This window comes from Pseudorasbora parva, chromosome 5, assembly GCF_024679245.1.
Source record: "Pseudorasbora parva isolate DD20220531a chromosome 5, ASM2467924v1, whole genome shotgun sequence".
Classification (NCBI taxonomy): Eukaryota; Metazoa; Chordata; class Actinopteri; order Cypriniformes; family Gobionidae; genus Pseudorasbora; species Pseudorasbora parva.
This window is the reverse complement of record NC_090176.1, coordinates 46,330,274-46,351,715: the sequence shown is the minus strand read 5'-3', so window position 1 is coordinate 46,351,715 and position 21,442 is coordinate 46,330,274. Positions and strand designations below refer to the sequence as shown.

The window sequence follows — 21,442 nt, the reverse complement described above, 5'->3', positions numbered from 1 at the left end:
GAATTTAGGAAAAATGTATGAGCTTTTCTTTTCAATTTACAATGAGTAGATTGTGAAAGTAGATGGTGGTTTACACTACTGTTCAAACGTTTTTGAAAGAAGTCTCTTATGCTCACAAAGGCTGCGTTTGTTTGATCCAAAATTCAGTAAAAACACCATTATTGTGAAATAGTATTACAATTTAAAATAACCGCTTTATATTCTAATATATATATATATATATATATATATATATATATATATATATATATATATATATATATATATATATATATATACACATACATACATACATATATATATAATTAATTAATTTCTTTATTCTTGTGATCAAAGCTGAATTTTCAGCATCATTACTCCAGTCTTCAGTGTCACATGATCCTTCAGAAATCAGACTAATACAATGATTTGCTGCTCAACAAATGTTTAAAACTGCTTAATATTTTTTTGTGGAACTTGTGATAAAAAAAATTCCCAGGGTTCTTTGATGAAAATAACTGCATTTATAGAAAAATAAATCTTTTGTAATATTATAAATGTCTGTTGTCACATTTGATTAATCCAATGCATTCTTTCTGAATAAAAGTAATAATTTATTTAAGAACAAAATTTTACTGATCCCAAATTTTTGAATGGTAGTGCGTACTTCCAGAAGGGGACAAAAGTACACCATTAAAGTGTCATAAAGTGTAGCCATGCACTATATTTCAAGTCTTCTGAAGCTATATGATATGAAAATTAGGTTATTGTTCACTTGTTCAGTGACATGCAAAATGACAATTGCTTTTAGTGACGTCAAACCTTTCGGTTTAAATTGAAACAATATGAGGGTGAGAAAATCAGGACAAAATTTGAAATGCAATTTGAAATGCTTTAGTCCGCAGGGTCTCCACTGCACTGTAACAGTAGTGATGCATGAGAAGAACATTCAGTTTGCTGAGAAAAAGCAGGCGAGCGGCAGTCAGGCTTGCTTTGCCTGGTGCCACAGCAAACACATCTATCAGCCTCTGTGTCCTTTTCCAAAGGTTCCCCTCGGATGGCCTCGTCCCTGAGATACGCAGCGTCACAAGTGCAGAAACACACAAACACATACAGACTGGCGTATACACACGCTTCTAGGAAAAACACATAAAAAGAAATGCCTGTGTTGTGTAATTATAGATGCATTGTGCTAGTTTAGATGGGATGAGGACAGGAAATGGACACTTGGACATTCTGTGGCTGTTTTCCTGAGTGGTCAGAAGTGAAACTGTAATGGATGGAAGACATCGCTCATCTGATGTCAGAGTTGCCCAGACACCTGGACAGAAAGAGTTATGAGCACATAACAAACGGTTTCCAAACTTGCTTGATTGTTCAAAGTATATTTTTGGCCATGTGAGAAAATGTAAAGCTCTTAAAGGGATCGTTCACCCAGAAATGAAAATATTGTTTTCTTGTGAAACACGACAGAAGTTTGAATACATGTTTGGAATAACATGATGGTAAGCAAATGATCACAGCATCTATTCTTTTAAAAGCTTATTTGTTACTAGATATTTTTCAATTAAATGGTGCCTGTTGGCAAACTTGCACTCAGAATTGGGGATGTGCCAGAAGCCGAATACTATGTTTGGAAAGAAAATTATGCATTCTACTTAGCCCCTAAAAGGATATGGTGATGGGAGGAAAAATATATATTTCAATTGCATACTGTCCCAATTTTATATTTGGGTAATATATTGTATTGTATTGAGCCACTATCAATATGCAGGGTTTCGAAATTGCTTATGAATAAATGCTTGCTTTCCACTTTTGGCGGTACTGACAGTAAAATATTTGACAGTCACACTTCGAATCAGTTGCACACCAAATCCTACGCAGTCAGTCATCGCTCCTTAATATCTTCACATGATAAGTTAAATCTGTTGTAGTGAAATGTAACCGACTACTGCAGCAAGCCTAACCATGTCCCTTTAGGGGCTCCGTAGAATCCATGATTTTTTTTCCGTGCCTTTCTGAATTCGATTTAATCAAAATAACCTCCCCTTCTTGCAGCTCTTTTCTGATGAGGTGTTTACTGGTGGGAGGGTGGGACAACTTCAACCACATCCATCCATTTACATTTTACATTTATGCATTTGGCAGATGCTTTTATCAAAAATTTAAAAAAAAATGTGAAGAAGTGGATATTTGTAGAAATGTAAGTATTTAATAATCAAAGAAGCACCTTTCAGCTTCATGACCTTATAATGAAACTTCCCCTGAAGACAATTATATCTCAGAGTATATTACAGTTTGTTGATTTAGGTGGAGATGGAATGATTTTTTTCAAGATTGTTTTATGAAAATTCAAAAAGAACAGGATTTATTTTAAATAGATTTTTTTTGTAACAGTGTAGAAGGCTTTACTGTGACGTTTGATCAATTTAATGCATCTTTAAGGAACAATTTTTTTTCCAAACAAATAAACAAATAATGTGGCTACTTACTGCTCTGTGTCAAAAAGGCCCATCTCCAAGTCTGTTTATTTTGGCTCTATATTCCATCCTTTATGTAAGCAAAAATCACAAAATATTTGTAAGTTAGATCATTTAAAACAGTAATAGCACATCTCTTCTCTATAAGCTGCGAAAATTGAGGTATCACATAGCTGCATCAAAGTTTAACATTCAGAGTTAGGAGTTCTAAAATGTTTGCTAAATGCTAGTGTAACACCACTCAATATAATATGACATCAAATATGAAGTAATATTCATACTTAAAAATGGCATCAAGATGTCACCTGTCAGACAAGTTGGACAGCACAGCGTTACCATGTGTGTTTGGCCTCAGAAACGGCGGGAGCACAAAGGTTGATCATCTCATCTCATAAAGCCTATTTTTCTTCCCAGTAGCTTTTTCAGTGGACCTCTGTAGTAAATATACGCCCAGGAGCTATAAAATGAGAAAAATGTTTAACCACAAATTTTATACATGCCAAATGCCACAGTGACAAGCATTAAGAGCAGGAAACAGGGTAAAGGCCAAGCACTTCACAACAGCCAAATGACTTTACCATGGCTTTTTGCAGTAGGATATACCCATTTGACAAACACAAAACTCTTAAGTAATTACTATAAAAAACCCATCATACAAAATATTTACAAGTGCAGAAACAAAAAATATCATACTGTTATTCTTGAAATCACATGTTGGCAGTGTGTGCACCGTATGCTTCAATTATTTGTTTACAAGATACTACGCTGCATTGTAGTGGGTTTCATGTGAAACCTAGCATCTAGGAAATAAAATGGCTGTTGGTGGTTGCTGTGATGTAAATGATGATATTATCACCAAACCTTTTTATACTAGAGATATTAACTTTAAAGTACATTGATCTCATTAGTGAAAATGTGTATTTAGTTTCTAACAGTGGTTATTTAATAGGCTTTACACCCAAAACATCTGAAACACCTTCAAGACAAATTTACTCTTAGGCAGTTTTGGGTGAAGGAACTGATTTTGATGTGTGTACAGCTCCATCTTGTGGATAGATATGGATTTTTTTTTGTAAACACATACATGCGCACACACACACACACACACACAAAAACTACATAATGAGATGAAGTGAGAGAAAAAAAGCAAAACCAAACACAAGTAGGATGCATTGTTTTGTCTTTATAGACTTTGAAATAAACTGAAATTCTTTCTTGTGACGATGGATTGAAAAGTCACTGTTCACGGTTCTGTTCATAATAATAATAATAATAATAATAATTCATTACATTTATGTAGTGCTTTTCTAGGCACTTTACGTAGAAGGGGGAATCTCCTCAGCCACCATCATGTCACAAAGCGACATGTGACATGAAAACTGAAGGTCTTAATCAAAACTAAACAAAACGATGACACAATATTGTCAGTCCTGATATTCTTCAGATAGGTTTGTGGTCCTGTGAGATAGCTTTTGTCGTGTGAGTGTGTCTGAGGTTCGGTTCTGGGTTCAAATCCACCATTGTATTGTTATTTTTCTCATTAAAACCAAGAGCAGGGACACGTTTGTGTCAGGGATGGAAATGAACTTTTTTGTCCACCGGCCACAGTGGCTGGTGGATTTCAAAATCTACCAGCCACTCAATGTTTTAACCAGCCACTTTCTTGTTTATAACCGACAATGTGTAACTGCACGTGAAAATTAATACTACAAGCTCTACACTACTTAAGCTGTTTATTTAATCTCAAATCTCAATGAAATACTGAAATGTTTTTCTTTCACTCTAATACACACACAAACCATGAACTGATATACATTTCATTAAATGAGTAGGGCTCTGTGCGCTTTTTTTTTTTTTTTACCTGGATGTGGCATTTGGATGATTTGTGGTCTTTTATGGCTTCCAGTTTTAGGTTTTTAGTACCAACAATGAAACTACTAGTTTTGGCATCTCCTGAAGCGTGTTGACGACATAGATAGCAGAACATTGTCAGTAGGGATGCATCGAAATAAAAATTATTGGCTGAAACCGAAGCACTAAAAGAAATTATGCCAATTATCCATTGCATTTATGGCTAATGCTATGACTGTGATTCATTATTTGAAACTTTAATATTAATTAATGCAATTGCAATGCCTTGATTTTTAGTAAAGTTACAATTACAAATTATGCAAATATTTATTTAGCACATTGCAACAACCCACAGTATAAAATAAAATTCAAACTAAAATGTTTAACTCGACCTCACTCATGTGTGTATTAAATAATAATGTACAGGTCTACTGGCCTGCAGAAAGGTACAGACATTGAATAAAGTAATCAAATGTAAAATAACTGCATATTTAACTGTTTAAATGAAAGATTAATCCTTAATAAACTTACAAAAGCTATTCAATCAAGAGCAGTGAGTGATGTCCTTTTGTTTGACATTAAACAGAGTAAAGGCGACTTCCCCTTTAAGACCTAATAGAAGGATATGCGTCATCTTTCTCGACTGTATAAAGTCCTCTTAAGGCATATTCAGACTATGTCTGCTAGAATACTCATCAAGATGGACATGTTGGCATACTTTTTGTGTGAGTTGGTCCGTTTAAGCACAAGACTCGAAAGATAACTCAATATTTGCGCGGCATGCGCGCTGTGAGACGGGTGCGCGCTTCCGGATGACAGTGACGGACCTTCTCTCAGCGCGAGCGCGAGTTCTTATTCGCGTCTTCTGGCACTACATCCGGGTAATGACGGCGAAAACGACTGGTCATATTCGGACATACGGCCGCACTCGCATGCACTGAACACAGTTTATAAAGAGGGGAAACAGTATGCTATTTTTATTTACCCGCCACGGTGGCCGGTAGGTGAAGCGAGTTTACCCGCCACAACTCAAAATCACCCGCATTTGGCTGGTGGCGGGTGCTAATTTCCATCCCTGGTTTGTGTACATTTTATTTTGTGATTTTACCAGAACGACTAGAGAGTCTATGATGTGATGATGGGTGTGCGCTTTTGTGTGTGTGTGTGTGTGCTCGTGACTCTTTAGCTCCACACACGGCATGCCTCCCGGAGTTTTTCGGAAAGAGTAGGTACAGCTAATCTGTCTTTTATAAATCTAATAAAACTAAAGACTCTTTTGAGATATGAAGGATGCAATACTAATACTTATGGTATTCAATATTAACATGGGATTGGCAGAAACTGTGTTACCTCCCCTTTAAAGTCAAAATGATATTTAGCATCCCATTCATTGACAACCATATTATAAACATGGACCAGCTTGCTGATAGAATTTTATGGGTTGAATTTAGTCTCAAAATGATTAACATATTCAATTCAATTTATTGTCATTGACCAAGCACGAGTACAAACCAACGAAATGCAGCTAACAACCAACCATGATGCAAGATAAAAGTGATAATCTTAAGTAGCACTAACAAAAATGATCAATAGGACCATGGATATGCATACCTATAACCATACATACACATAATAGGAGTACATGCAAAAAAAATTGTGCAGTTTGATAATTGGACAAATTTAATAAATGGACTGAACAATGGAAGATGTTCAGCTAAAACATATTCATGCACGATTATCCATAAACTTGATAAATGTTGTAGATATGTTTTATAATCCACAACCAATTTCAACTTAGTGTGCACAATTCAAAATATAATCAATATGCAGCAATTTGTACAAATAGAAAAATGTTCTATGTTGTTTTTGTAAAAACAAAAGTTTTATTTTGTATTAGTGTATCACAATTTGCACATGCAACAAAGAAATTGCAAAAAGCATTGGTGGATCAAGTGACGTGTGCATTCATTGACATCGTTTCTGAGTCGATCTCATTTGATTCTAGAATAGGACTGGTGTTATTTATAAATGTGTGCACAACTACCCATTTAGAAATTCACACATTTGCGTTACAACATTTAAACTAATACTTTTTAAATGCAAGTTGTGCAAAATCCAGATTCACATGTATGTGCAATAATAAAACTTTGAATTTGATTTAATGTAGGTAAGAATTTGTGCATGGAACAAGTAAGATGTGCATTTGTGGATCACTGTATACTCCAAACGTGTGATAAGATTTGTGCGAGTCAATTCTGATGATAAAATGTGTGAGCCATTTGAATTCTATTGAGACTGCACCCCTTTAAAACGCTATGGAGAAAGTCAAACATGATCTCAAACAGCCACATAACCTAAAAAGACCGAAGAAAAGAGGAGAGAAAACATCATCCTGCTCCAACATAAATTAGAAACCTTTTTAAAATAATAGATAATCCGGTGAGGAAATAGATTTTTCACTAATGATTTATACAACTGTGGCATGTTCTAGCTGTGTCGTCTGCTATTTTTCATAACAAATGCTATAGGTAAAAAAAGGAAAGGAAGAAAAAAGTTAACATCGGCCTTAACATGCTAATGAGGAGCCATAAGTGGTTTCAGCCATCAGATTTTTTTTTTTATTTGTTTAAAGTACAATATGTAAGATTTTTGGATTAAAGGAGTGATGAATTGAGAAGTCAACTCTCCCTTGAGCTTTTGATATATAAAAGGTCATGGTAATATAAGAATATCCTGTAAGTTTCAGAGCTGAAAACTTCATTGTTAGCCAAAAGAAAAGCTTTTATAGACACCAGGCCCAGAAAACGATCATGTTCGCATCTTGACGTCATCGAGTGACGAAACACCGCCTCTACAGAATAATAAGCACGAATAATTCAGAAGCCCCGCCCACTGACTCATGGGATTGCGCTAGCCAGCAGAAATAAACATCCTGAAGAAGATAGCAAGATATTGTGGAAGAACACAGTCACTGCATAAGCTTCCTTCAGATCCTCATATTAGGTGAGGTTGAACTTTATTTTTAATGAAGTTCCAGCTCACGTGGGGAAGACGTGTGTTTACTTCATTTCACTGCAGAATCGTTTGCAAACAAGTCTCAGGTTGAGCTGGATTTGCAGACATTGAGATTAAAACACAATGCTCTGCCTTTTATATTGGATATGACAGGAATGGTGCAACAAAATTATGTGAGTAAAACGTGTTTTTTATATGTATTAGTATTGCTTTGCTATAGATCATTTTGATTATGTGTACATGTCTTAGCACGAGAACATTACCTTAGCACGCTGCACAGGCTGGAGAATCCTTTATTTGTTGGTTCATTGCGATTCGGGGTCAGACTCAGACATGTATGGGCCAGGGCTCGCAAAGCCCAACGTCCCAGGACTGTGTGTTTTCCAGACGGGCTACCAAAACGTAAGCCTCTCGGCAGGCCGGTGAATCTCAAGCAGTGAAATAATATTCCTGTGCTGTTTATGTGCATGCGCAATTCGCGCTTATATCCATCGACAGGGCGGCCCAAGTAATACAAAAATAATATTCTAGTCAATCACGGGTGGACGAGAGATAAATCATTGTGTTTGTTTGATAAAGATGTTTACTAGCACTGTGATCGACAGAATCATTCCGGTTGCTGCTTTCAAAGCAATCCCTCCCTCAAATTAAATGAACTGACAGGGGAAGTGGAGGCTGGAGCTCATTAAATATGCAAATATTACCCAATCCTAGCCGTGGGCGTTTACTTCCAAATCTCCAGTGCATCATGCCCATCAAAACCCAGCGTTCAGGAGAGAGCCTCAAAACTCAAAAAGTGTTGAAAATGGCCTATTACTTATTAGTTATGATGTTTTTGAATGTAAAAACCACACAAACGTCATTAGTTACAGTATAAAAAAACAGTACAGTATAAACAGTATAACAAAATTAAAAAGCCAATTCATGACACCTTTAAAATATCCAAAAACAACCAGATCAATGTTATTTATTTAGTTGACTTCTGTACTTACATTAACTTGCAAAAATGTTTAAATCCAGAGAAATATGCCATTTTAACCAGGACACAAACCATGTCTGTGCGTGGCCTATCAATGAGATAATATCCTCATTTTGTTTTTTATTAGAGAGGTGAGCTGTTTGAATGCATAGACAGAAAACCAATCATTGTTATACATCTCACTCAACACAGTTAGTCTTATTGTTTAAATCTGATTTTCTTGATTTACCTCTAGCATGTTTTACCGTGCCTAATATTCCTCTAGCTCACTGCAGTGTGCTGTGAACAAGTGTCTCATAGCAGACGCAGAGCGAACACACAGAGTAGCATTATAACACAACTTTTAACACATTCTAATAATGTATCCTAATATGATAAACATTGGTTTAATATAAGATGCATCATATGTAAACTAGTAATTGTGGCTATTACTTTATTGCAGTTATGTTGTCAACCAACTTTGCAAACACTTGCACATACAGACATTAAAAACTTGATTTTCCTTATACAAATATAAACTGTAATCTAAATGATTGATTTTCAAGAAGAAGAACTACCCTTGTATACAAATTAGTATATTGGTGGCATATTTTACACGGACCAATAGAGGGCAGCCTTTGACCATATTTACATTTAAAGTGACTTTCACAAAGAATCACTGACACTCTTAAGTGACTCTACATTTGAACACAATATGATAAAAATGCTTTAAATATAGGTACAAATTATTGAGTCCTAATATCAGAGGTGGTTTTATGGAGGTACATTGTGGCATTGATGGATGCATTCCTGAGAATTTGTATTGTACTCTTATATTTATGACTTTTTTTGTAACTTAAAGTTGACATTTGTTTTGTGAATAGAAGACAACACACAATAGCTGTAACTATAACTATAACTGGATTTGTCCATTATAACGCAGAAGCCCGAATGACAGTTTACACAAAAAACACCTTTGACTTAACCCAGTTTTCTCCAGTGTTAATTAAAAGAAGAGATGACAGAAACCACGTTGTCTCAGTCTGAATAGCATTTGCTTAGTGGCTTAAGCACATTCCCAATGTCTTCTTGAAAGGCCAGTTGTATATCCATAGAGCATGAGGCCCTCGCTATAACCGTCCCCTTTGAACGGGCTGCCAAATGTCGGCTTTGAGTCAAATTCCTCACATCATTGCCGCCCCTGGCTTTTGCATTGGGATTAAAGGGATGATGGTTATTGCTGCAAAGTCCCTGGACTTTAAATGTCAGCTTTCTTAACACCAAACACAATTGTGTTTTAATGTCCACTCGTAACTTGAGCTTGACCTTTGACTGGCCAATGCCTGAATCTGTTTTTCTCTGATACTGCCTAAAAGCATTTTTCTTCTGTCTCCTCAGGGGGAAAAAAGTGAAGGCCTAAGGAGGCATACCTGCATTAAAACAGCTAGAAGGTCAGCCAAAAACACTGAATAGAAACTATTTATGTACGTATACATGATCCTGATTAAGCTTTTCCTGCTAAATCTCTCCCTTTGTCTCTTCATATGTTTTTTATATAATAACATTGACTGATGAGGACACATGCTGGGATTTTCCCCAAGATGTGAAGTTTCCTCCTCCAGATATCTATTGTAGTCTTAAAGACGAATTAAACTGAGATGTGTTGAGTGTGTTTGCTCATAAATTATACAACTGTTCACACAGCTCTTGATCTGTGCAATGCTGTGTAAATGCGTTATTGTTGTATGTCTTAGCTTGACTTCTTTGGCTTCTCTCAGTCAGTTTTCCCATCCATCCATCCATCCATCCATCCATCCATCCATCCATCCATCCATCCATCCATCCATCCATCCATCCATCCATCCATCCATCCATCCATCCATCCATCCATCCATCCATCCATCCATCCATCCAGTAATGGTTAAGAATTGGTTACACTTGAATTATGTGGCCAAAAGGCTTTTATGGCTCATATAGTATGATATAGTGGAAAATATACACTCAGAGAAGGAAAAAAAAATTTGTGGACATTTTTAGATTTATACTAAAAGGCCTTTTACTTACTAAAAGCGTATGAACTATCAATCAGAACTTGAGACATCCATTTTGATTGGCAGCTTTATAGGGTTAAGTATATGTTTGCATAATGGGAAACGTATTTATTTTCATGGTCAGAACAGTGGTCTGTGACTGCTGAGCTGTGGAATGAGTTCAGTGTAATTCAGTCATCAGCTACAGGATGTTTTAATTCACGTCTGTATCAAATGGCACCCTGGGAATGTTGGGCAGTCAGAGCGGTGCGCACAGACGTCCCCTCTCAGCACCTGCGGATTTAAGTGACCGAGGAAACCTAGACATGAAAGCAGCCCTGGCCCGACCCCGGATCTCTCTTCTACAGAGGCCTTTTTGTGGTCCTTTGGCCCCCAGGAGTTCTGGCGATGAGCATCGTCCGGGTATCTCCGAACCATTTCCCGCTTTCCTTGTTCCCTCTCCGATTACAGCTAAGAAGAAAGCTCAAAAGTGTTGGATTTGTGTAAGATGATGAGGTCTGTGCACAAGTCTGTAAGTCTAAGGATATATAGGAAATATAATATGCATCACTAACGCTTTACATTTGCAGAATATTATTTTTTACTCAACATATGTGATCTTTAATGTATACACCGATCAGGCATATCATTATGACTAATATTGTGTTGCTCCCCTCTTCCCCTCGTCGAGGCATTGACTCCACTAGATCCCTGAAGGTGGGCTGTGGTATCTGGCACCAAGATGTTAGCAGCAGATCCTTTAAGTCCTGTAAGTTGTGAGGTGGCGTCTCTATGGATCGGACATGTTTGTTCAGCACATCCCACAGATGCTCGGTTGGATTGAGATCTGGGGAAACAAAACTCATTCAAACGCATCACACTGCCTCCACTGGCTTGCATTTTTCCCATAGTGCATTATGGTGCCATGTGTTCCCCAAAATACATTTTATATTTTGTTTTATAATTATTTTAAAGCAAACTATAGTTTAGTTCAAATTCTTATCCTCATACAATTTCATAATAATTATACGTAATTACATTGTTGTGCAATATTGTTCTAAAAGCATGGTGCAAATAATTTATATTGTTTTATTGTCTTTATTATTCAAGAAAACATGAGAGTGACGTAAAACGTTACACGAACATCAGCTTAATGCTACCTAAGTTTGGCATTGAGGCACAATGCCTCTCTTGTAGCCGCTCTACCCAAGGGATAGACTGCTTTCAAGCCCTATTGTTCTCTCAGGGCACATTATCGGATTATCCTGATTCCAAATGAAGGAGAAGAGTGAAGAGTATTGGAGCAGTGCATGCTGGGACATTATGTCAATGTGCTGGAGAGGAAAGAAGCCCAAGTCTATCATATGCATTACAGGCCCATTCCAAGTTGATGTAGGATTCCAGTGAATGGGACGGAAAAATGCAAGCTCTGTCTGCTCAAGACCCCAACACAAAACAAAACATGATGAGGCCTGTCATTCTCCACTGTTGTAGTATTACCATATCTAGGAAAAGTCTGGCAAAAGAATGTACACAAAGATCAATGACAACAACTTCAATCCTGCCAGCCTAACCTTCACAAAACATGTCACAAGTAGAAATGAAAGGATTTTCCAAGCTTCATTTTCTCCCTTGGTGCAAAGAAAAAAGAACATCGCCTGCAGGACCAACATACTGACTCCAACAATAACCACCTGACGTTTGACGGTGAAGGGCAAAGCTCATATTAGGTATTGTGGTCAGATAATGATTCCAGGGCTCTCTGAAATATGAGCAAGTTACATAACCTGTTATTTTAGAATACAATAGAATAATTACAGCAAATTAATATCTCGTATGACTAATCCTTCAGTGTAATACAATGTATATCACCTTTCTATATTCTTCCATCAGTGTGTGCAGTAGTCTAGTTCACAGGACTTTGCTCTTTGCCTCACAAGACGCCTTTTATCTGGGACAAAAGGCCCTGGAAGGTGCAAAAGAACGAAAAAAAAGGTACTGTACATTTTCTGTGGTACACTTCCAACTAATCCTTCTTATAACTTCATATTTATGTTACAAATGTAGATTTTTTTTGTTGTTGCAATAAGTATACTGTAGGCTACACAGAACAATAGCACGAAAAAGAAAAGGAAAAAAGCAGCATATCTCCATTGCAATCTTTTAGGGACCAGACCAAAAGATTACTTTCAAGCTGTGGAATGTGAAGTTTCATCTACAGCACATCTTTATTGCTTTGAAAGTGGCATACGTTATGTTTCTCTATCGCACACACACACAAACACACAGTATTGGCCTATAAACACAGTATAGATACAGTTGGAAATGTATCATAAAATGGAGGTGTGGTTTAGTGGGGACAAACAAACACAAGTCTCCATAGTTACCCATTATATATGAAGAACAGACAAAACACCAACCAAACAAAAAAACATTGCAAAGTAGCTGCTTTTTAAAATGTCAAAGCTAATAATAATAATAATAATAACAATATTAAATATTGAAACATAAAATGCACAACAAGGATCAAATAGTCTAAAAAAGAAACATTGTATATACAAGAATTTCAGTGACTGTGAAAACAACTTTACTTTGCAGATATTAAATAAATAGTAAATACGATAAAGTAAATGTCTCAATGTATACCAGTTTTGTGTAATATCCTCTTGTATTTTATTATTCACATAATTAATGAGAATTAATTATTCTCTTATTTGATTTATCGGACCAGGTCAACTTCTTCCATTGTTCTGTGATCCAGTTCTGATGCTCTCGTGCATCTGATGGTCTGCGGCCATGCAGCCCCATACGCAACAAACTGCGATGCTCTGTGTATTCTGACACCTTTCTATCAGAGCCAGCATTAACTTCTTAAAGGGTTAGTTCACCCAAAAATTAAATTTCTTTCATTAAAGGTCCCATTCTTCGCGTGTTTTCGAAGCTTTGATTATGTTTACAGTGTGCAATATAACATGAGTTCAAGTTTCGCGTGTAAAAAAACAGTATTTTTCACACAATTTACTTATCTGTACAGCGCTGTTTCCTCTGTCCTAAAAACGGCCTGATGATTTCCTTGTTCTATGAAGTCCCTCCTTCAGAAATACATAACGAGTTCTGATTGGGCCAGCGCTTCCCGTGTTGTGATTGGACAACAGCTTAGCGCACTGTGCCCGGAAAGGTCCCGCCTCTTACCATAACGGGGAGATGCAAGCACTGAATGCGCGCTCTTCTCCACGTGGGAGAGCAACAAGACCACGCCCCCTATTTTGCGTGTTCTTGTGGGCGGAGGGTTAGTCAACAAATGGTTCTAGTGACGTCATTACATCCCTGCACTTCCTGCTGTAGTCCAAAGCGGCCGTTCGCTGTAGGCTTTGAAAGGGAACTTCTGTTAAATAAAATATCTCGCTTGGCATTGAACTTTGAGCTTTATCATTTTACAGGTATTATTTATGCTCTAACAGCAACATTACACACTAACTAAGGTTTGAAAGATGGAATCGCGAAGAACGGGACCTTTAATGACTCACCCCAATGTCGTTCCACACCTGCAAGACCTCTGTTCATCCTCGCAACACAGTTTAAGATATTTTAGATTTAGTCCGAGAGCTTTCTGTCCTTTGAATGTAAGTGTATGCACACTTGCTGTCCACTTCCAGAAGGTAATGAAAACATCATCAAAGTTGTCCATTTGTGACATCAGTTGGTTAGTTTTGCTCTTTTGAAGCATTGAAAATACGGTCCAAACATAACAAAAACTACGACTTTATTCAGCATTGTCTTCTCTTCCGTGTTCCTCAAATAAAGATTCAAACGTTCGTGAATCAGCGGATTGATTCATGATTCGTATCGCCAATGTCACGTGATTTCAGCAGTTTGCCAGTTTGACACGCGATCCGAATCATGAATCATGACATATTTGAATCTTTATTTGAGAAACACGGAAGAGAAGACAATGCTTTATTAAAGGTGCACTATGTAGTATTTTTCCAGTAAAATATCCAAAAACCACTAGACCAGTGTTATATATTTTGTTCAGTTGAGTTCTTACAATATCCCAAATATTTCCAACTATTTGTAAATTGTGAGAAAATTGCTATTACCAAGGACTGGGACGTTTCAGCATAGCATTTGAGGGAGTCGCCTGTCAATCGTGTCATATCTGCACTACCCTCGGTTTTATTCTGCAGAAGCGCTGCTCCACAACACTCGGTCCTGCTCTGCTTCACACTACAGTAACGTTAATAACCGCATGCATGAACATGATTTCTACCCCGAGTCCTATTTTCCACCGGCTGTGAGGTGAAGACCACATGTCCCAAGATGCTGCGCTCAAACTTGGCGTCATCAAACTACACCTTTGTTTTGAATAGGCGCCCTCCAGTGGACGGAAAGTTGCATAGTGCACCTTTAAGTAGTAGTTTTTGTTATTTTTGGACCAAAATGTATTGTTGACACTTCAAAAGAGTCTAACTAACCAACTGATGTCACATATGGACAACTTTAAAGGGGTACTTCAGCGCTGGGAAGATGAATCTGTATTTAAACTGGGTCATCAATGTAGTAGAAATTATTTTTGAATTTGGTGCCTCCTAGACCGAGAAAAGACAGAAAATGTATTTTTGTCCAATGGGGATGATAGACTACAATTCCCAGAATGCTTCGCTGCCCTGTGAGGCCACTCCCAAAGCCACCAACTTGATTACTGTGACGGAGTTAGAGAAGACACTACAATTAAAAACTGAACGTGTCTGTTCAATATAATGAGTGAGTCACCGCGCGAGTCTCACAGCACTGAGCACTGACTGCACGAGTGATGAGAGCTGAGGTAATTGCGACTACACTCGCGGCATACATTCACAATGCGAGTTCAGTCTGGCGCGTTTCAGTTTATGCCTTTGCAAGCTTAACTTTCATAGAAATTAATTTGAGAAGTTAAAAGACTTACATTGCTCACCATAGCTCCGTTTAAACGAGTGCCTGTAGCTGAGCTTAGCTCTCCCTGCAAGCTCAGTGTGATCTCCATCCCCCATGCGCAGATTCAAAACATGCGGAAATGGCTCCCTCTGCTGGCTGTAGTCTTTAGCCTTTGGCCAAACATTCCTCCTATGATGCAAATATCGTCAATTTGCATCATAGGAGGAATTTTTCCAGAAATAAAATGCATAAATCTCTTGTCTCAGGGGGATATGAGGGAGGAAAACACAATAATTTGAATATACTTCACGGTTTCTACTGATACAAAGCCATATGTTAATCGCTGAAGTAACCCTTTAATGATGTTTTCATTACCTTCTGGACGTGGACAGCGTGCATACACTTACATTCAAAGGACAGAAAGCCCTCGGACTAAATCTAAAATATCTTAAACTGCGTTCTGAAGATGAACGGAGGTCTTATGGGTGTGGAACGACATTGGGGTGAGTCATTAATGAAAGAAAATAAATTTTTGGGTGAACTAACCCATTTAAACAGGCGAGCCACACGTGCCAGCCTTGCAGGGAGTTCTTTTCCAAAACAGAACCATACTGATAACATAAACTGTTCGGTAATAGTCAATAAATCATCTTTTTATGATAGTGATCCTGACAGAACGACAGCACTGTATTGTTTTGTTGTTGTTTTTTATTAAGAATAATAGGTTAATGAACCCACAAGCAACCCGCCCCAAAATTGGCGCTTATTCTTAACCGCAAACTGAAAGTAAAAAGACTCTTTACGAACAGAAAGTAAAATAACAGCATTTATTTGAAATATTTGTTTGTAACATAAATGTCTTCGCTGTTAATTTTTATCAATTTAATGTGTTCTTGCTAAATGCATGTAAGAATAAAAATAGATGGTTCTTATCATCATGCTGCTGAATTGCTTATAACAGCTGTAATAACTATGGAAACGGATTTATTTCCCCCTGCTGGTCCCTCCTTTGCTGTCGGATCAAATGAACATGCTCTTAGGAATTATAAGCACTAGGATTAATTTAATACACAATTCAAGTAATTACACTTACCCTGGTTGCCAGTGAAGATAACTGATACACGTCCATCAGAAACAGATGATCTACTGACCCAGTATCAAGCTAATGCACAAACATTTTTACAGCTTTAACTGTTTGTGTACTGTTGGTTACCATGGCTGCTCACATTGGAAAGTGGGTTATGATGGGTTGAATATGGATTGCTTAGGGCTTATCTTAAAGATCACATGCAGAAGTGCTGTGTTCAATAAGCTTGGTTATGTTAACCATTCTTACCCCATTAACAAATAGCTTCTTTCTTGTTTTAGTCAAAAATCAAATGATATTTAGCAAGGTTTTTCCTTAAAACAAGAAGAAGAAAAAAAAAAATCACGAAGTTTACTAATTAATAATGATTAAATTTGTTTGGTACAACAATAGCTGTTTTCATCCAAAGTTGCTCATAATTTGTATGCAAAAATTGGAACATCGAATAAAACATTTGTTAATAATGCCAATTTTCTATCCCACGTCTTCAAAAGAACAAAACCATCACTTCCTCAGACACTGACATAAAACGTCTATAACGAAAATGGAAGTTTCTGTAATCAGGGAAGCTACTGTGGGTCTTTTCCCTCCATAATAAATGACTTGCGTCTCAGAGCACGCAGACGCTGTCATCTTATCTTGTGTTTGGAAGCCTGGTGAACGCAATCATGTGAGACTTCTGTGAGCGGATTAAGCCAAAATATTTTGATTTGACTTTGACTTTGCAAAGAATCTCAAATGTTGATCATTCTGAAATGCCTGAGCCAATGAAATTGGTATGCTGGTTAGTCCAGTTATCCAATCACATTTTCTGATTTATTCAGTAAATGCATTTCCATGGTAGTTTATAGGCATGTTTTCTTATCGGAGAAAAATTATATCTGCTTTGATGGAGCGCAGTTTTTTGTATTTTTTATTATGCAATATCCCAAAATGTGCATAAAATAGGTGGATGGAAACATAGCTAATGACAATCATAAAGACTCTAAACAGAAGATTTTCCAGGTATTTTCTGTCTTAGATAATCACATGAAAAAATATGGGCCGTTTTGATTCCTCTCAACTATCCCACCGTCATTCCCCTCAGTTAAGAAGACTCAGCTGACCGCCTGAGCTTAACACTAATGGAATCAATGGTCAATGGTAAAAAGGACAGAGACAAATTGGACTCAGTAATGGGTTGAAGGAGGTGCTTTGGTCCTTGACCTTGGCTATTGTGGCACTAATATAGTTATCTTTCATTACTGTATATTCCACCTCTATACTATATGGGACATTTCCTTAAAGGGGAGGTGAAATGCTGTTTCATGCATACTGAGCTTTTTACACAGTTAAAGACTTGGATTCCCATCCTAAACAGAGTTTCAAAAACTAATGTTGGACGTTTGATGGTGTCAAAAATACTCCTTCGGGTTTCTCACAAGTTTCGGAGGGTTTTTTTCGAGTATGGGTCCGCTTGACGTTAATAGAGCGGAAGGTCCTTGTATGGGCCGTACGGGCTCTTCTCCCGCTAGGGTGCACGCGCGCGTATGACTAAAGCGAGAGAGGAAATGCACGCCCATAAACACTCGCTCAGCTGCAGATCCAGTCGTCCGTGAACACTTATGTCGCGCGCTGCGCTCCACTTTATTCCTATGGGTGACATCAATGACTTCAACTCTTCAGCACAGCATTCCGGGAAGGCAGCGCTGCATTTGAACCGATTTGAACGCAGAAATGACGGGAAGCTTCACAACATCGCTTCAGTCGCGTCGCAAAAGTAGATCTCTGGTCCATAAACCAAATCATGTCCTCATAAACTGCGAGTAAAGACACACGAATGTTGACAGGCCACTAAATACAGTACATACCACAGAGACGGACGTCCTGCTGTTGCTGTTTCTCCTGTTCAATTTATTTCAGCCTGATTCTGGATCACGTATTAGCTGAATCCGATCGATAGCATACATGGGTCGATAGCATACATGGGTTTCTCCATGCTTGAGGACAGCTTTGTTCGCACTCGTCATTCTTTAGCTCCGCCCACACGATACGCCTCCAGGCGCTCGTTTTTTTCCGGAAAGACTCGGTACAGCCTATATTTCTTTTATAAATATAATAAAACTAAAGACTTTTCGGAGATATGAAGGATGCAATATTACTCTATAGGTACTCAAGATTGACATGAGATTGACTGAAACTGAGTGTTTCACCCCCCCTTTTAAATGTGCCAAAAACACAATCCTTGGGATCAGCCTGAGCGGCCTCAAAGCTAAAAGACATGAACTAAAAGCCACGAACCTCCATTGTTTTCTTCGCTTTTACAGGTGTAAATGTATCTGAAAGCTGGGTATATTACAAAGCCTATGACTTGTTTGGGATATATTTTATGAGGCTGGTTTGCTTCAGATTGATGGGTAAGCTTAGACTAAACCAATCAGGGGGTGTAGCACTAAACACCGACTCATAAAACTTGGGCTTCTCTCCAAAGATAACACCCTCTCCAAACCGTTATCTACTAGCACTTCTATTTCAATCCACACAAACACTAAAAACCCATCACATGCTCATTCTACAGATATATTGCATGCTAAATGTCAACTTATTCTACTAACCTGAACCCTAAAACATAACCTGCCTTATACTCTAATGAGAGTTAGTTGACATGTGGTTGCAGTTACTTATAGTTAGAGAACGTCTGAAGTGGACCATTGAAATAAAGTGTTGCCCTGTTTTGTTCCCACAGTTAAAAAGAAAACTCTTACTGTATCAGAATCAGAATCAGAAAGAGCTTTATTGCCAAGTGTGCTTTCACACACAAGGAATTTTTTTTGGTGCTGAAGCTTCCAGTGCACATAAACAATACAATACAACACGGTAATAAAAAAATTCTAAGAATAAAAATATGAAGAAAAATATGAACCGTATAAGGTCACGGTTACGTTTAGTCAGAAGACGTAGATTATGAGCATTTACAGTATTTGGGTGGAGAGAATAAATATAAATAATAAATAATATAAGTAATATAAGTAATCACCTGAGTTTAGGAGATATTGCACTAAAAAGTGGGAATAATTGCACTTACAGGCATTTGCCTTGGGGGGGGGGGGGGGGGGGGGGGGTTAACTGTTCAAGAGGGAAATGGCCTGTGGGAAGAAACTGTTCCTACTGTAGAACCAAATGAGCCACTGGACAGAATACAAGCAAACTCTTGAGGAAGGAAGTCATTATTTAAGCTATTCCTTATCAGTCCATGCAATTCAGCCAGCCAGCCTGAGCAAGCAAAGTCTAATACGACTGCACAAAATCAAGCACTACAGCTGCTAGGAATAAACGGAGTGTTTTCCACTCACATGCACTTTATGGCCAAAAGCTTTTATCCAGTCCACTTTGCTCGCCGAATCAGTGATGTATTGATCCAGGGATTTAAATCGTCCATGAAGTGCGATTAAAAAGGTGCTCTTTCTGTTGGTAAAAGCAGACCAGGAATGCATGTTTTTAATCATGACACTGTTTATCTCTTTTTGACCACTTAAGAAGCGACCAAGCTTTCTGCTATCCTATAAACAACAGAAAAGTCTTTAATTAAATCAGACAAGGCTGCGCTCTCCCTCCCTGCTTTGAACGCACTAGCCAAATATTGGTTATGATGTAATATTCACATATGCTTAATATTGTTGCTCATTTGTTCTCAAATACAAAACAGACTATTTAGTTTTAATTAAATTCAGATAGAGACTGCTTACACTCAATTGGAAATCAAAAACAGACTCTATTTACTTTCTCAGTGCTGTCTTATTGTGAATTATTCATCTGTGTATGCCATTTCAAAAAGAAAACCATTTAATAATGTTCTCTGCCTCTGAATTGACTTTAATATTTGACTGATGTCACAATCCTTCCTCTCAAACCACTCCATTCTGGTATGTAGTACTCACTTTTTTACAATGCAATAAATTCAAGAGCGATAGAATCAAGTTTAACTGGCCACTATCATGGTCTTGCGACCAAAGATAGCCTGCAATAATTGTCTGACAATGTCAGAAATTTTGCATGATCATCTCAGTGTGTTTACTCTGTTACAATCTACATCTGACTAGCCAATAAAAATGCAACATGAATTTGCGTATTGATCAATGTGACCTGGCGCTACAACTTAAAACTACTTGGGCTACCTAAAATGGCATTTGTAAAATTGGCATGCCATTCCCAATATTAAACAATCCCGATTTCACTCCAGGAATTCCGGATGATGGTTTCAAACATTGGTGTATCTTGGACATTGGTGTATCATAACATTACTAATAGCACAACACTTGTTAGAAATTGTGAAATACCTTCAATTGTGAAGTTATTATTTTTATCATCAGGTTTTATGGTTCTTTGTGTTTAAATTCCTCTGCTGATACAGTGTATTAAAACTAAATGGGAAGAAGAATTAGCTACTGACATTGATGATAAAACATGGAATGACATTTGGACTTACATAAACCATACATAAACTCCATATATCCCCTAACGGCAGACATCTCCTAAACCACATCTCTAAAAGGTGAGCATAAGATTCCCCTGGAGCTTCTTACCTCTTTACTGCATAGAAAAACAGGCCTGTTTTATAAAGCCTGGACCATATCTCGACTATTTGAAAACTCGTCTTCGCCCTATTATTTTACAAGGAATATTGTATAAGTCTCTGGACATTACCTTTTTTTTGTCCTCGTTTATAAATGTTATTGTCTTTTTTTTCTAATCTGTTTTATTATGTTGTAGTCCTGTTTTATATTTAAGTCTGAGCTGTCTGTGTTCCTTTGTGTGTGTGTGTGTGGTGTGTGATAGTCAGTTATGTCTTTGTTGTATTTGTATTACAGTGAAAATTCAATAAACATAAAAAATTGGCATGCCAAGTTGCCTCTTTTCCCTAGCCATGACAGTGTCCATATATCTAATCTTTCGCTTCCTCTTCTTTTTTTCAGCGCACATAGAAACATCAAATGACACAGTGTGACAGCGTTTTGGGCTCTTGAAAACGTAAACTTTTCAAAGTGCAAGTTTTTGTCGCTTTCATCGCATGTCACTCCCGGATAACAAAAAAATGGGCAAAGAGGCAGGATGTGGGCGGCGTTTATGTGACCCAATTACTATAGACGGA

The 21,442-nt window shown here is 37.5% G+C and overlaps 1 long non-coding RNA gene across 1 annotated transcript; it reads right to left on the bottom strand.

The window, feature by feature from the left end:
• Positions 1-644: 644 nt before the first annotated feature.
• LOC137076188 (uncharacterized) lies at positions 645-19,890 on the bottom strand. The gene is made up of 4 exons (XR_010905234.1): positions 19,647-19,890; positions 2,765-2,916; positions 2,472-2,529; positions 645-1,300 (listed from the first exon to the last, which is right to left on the bottom strand). It is a non-coding gene; the product is annotated as an uncharacterized lncRNA (long non-coding RNA).
• Between the last annotated feature and the right edge of the window lie 1,552 nt (positions 19,891-21,442).